Source organism: Camelina sativa, chromosome 15 (assembly GCF_000633955.1).
Source record: "Camelina sativa cultivar DH55 chromosome 15, Cs, whole genome shotgun sequence".
NCBI classification, from domain to species: Eukaryota; Viridiplantae; Streptophyta; class Magnoliopsida; order Brassicales; family Brassicaceae; genus Camelina; species Camelina sativa.
The window spans coordinates 16455110-16455839 of NC_025699.1; the positions used below are offsets into that span (position 1 = coordinate 16455110).

Below are 730 nucleotides of genomic sequence, written 5' to 3' on the forward strand. Positions count from 1 at the left end.
GGGTTTTGAGTTTTTCACCTAAACGATTTCTCATATAAGTGCTCTTTCCTATTCCTCTTTGGATGTGTTCATTAATCTGGTTATAAGGTTTTGTGGGTTAACAAAATTGTAAACTGGCAAAGTAACAAATCTGTACGTATGTCTATATCAGAATTGGAAATATTTAATCAAATATACAAATATTCCTTTATGGCGTTATCTGTCGATTTTTTTGGTTTAAGAAGTGGGCAAATTTTGCAGACTCAGGGCCGGCCCAACTGTATTTAATAGAAAATATTAACAAAACGGCAAATTGAAGATTCGAAATTGTAACATTTTAGTAGAAACGAGGTACACATTACCACTGTAACACCGCAACTTCACCGACATGATGCCCCATATATTGCTACTAAGACAACCAAAGAACCAAACTCAGAAACGTAGTTACAACGAGTATTAGATAAAGGTCCGCGTTATAACGCGGATAAAATTAAAAAATATATATATTAAGAATAATTTAATAGTAATATACATGTTTTAGATTTAAGCTATGCCTATTTAAGCTATGCAGTATATTTTTCTATTGGTTGAAAATTTATAAATATTAATAATATTTATTGTTTATTAATCTTTGTGTTTTTTTACCCAAAAATTCTTATAGCACAGAGAGTACCATTTAAATATCTGTACCATCATAATAAATAATATTTTAAGTTTAATTACACATTTCATCTTAATGCATAGAACTAAA

The 730-nt window shown here is 29.2% G+C and overlaps 1 protein-coding gene across 1 annotated transcript in view; it reads left to right on the forward strand.

Annotated features, from left to right (window-relative positions):
• The window catches only part of LOC104748527 (calcium-dependent protein kinase 32-like), a 6277-nt gene that overhangs the window by 5104 nt on the left and 443 nt on the right, over positions 1-730 (forward strand). The gene's annotated exons all lie outside the window — the stretch shown is intronic.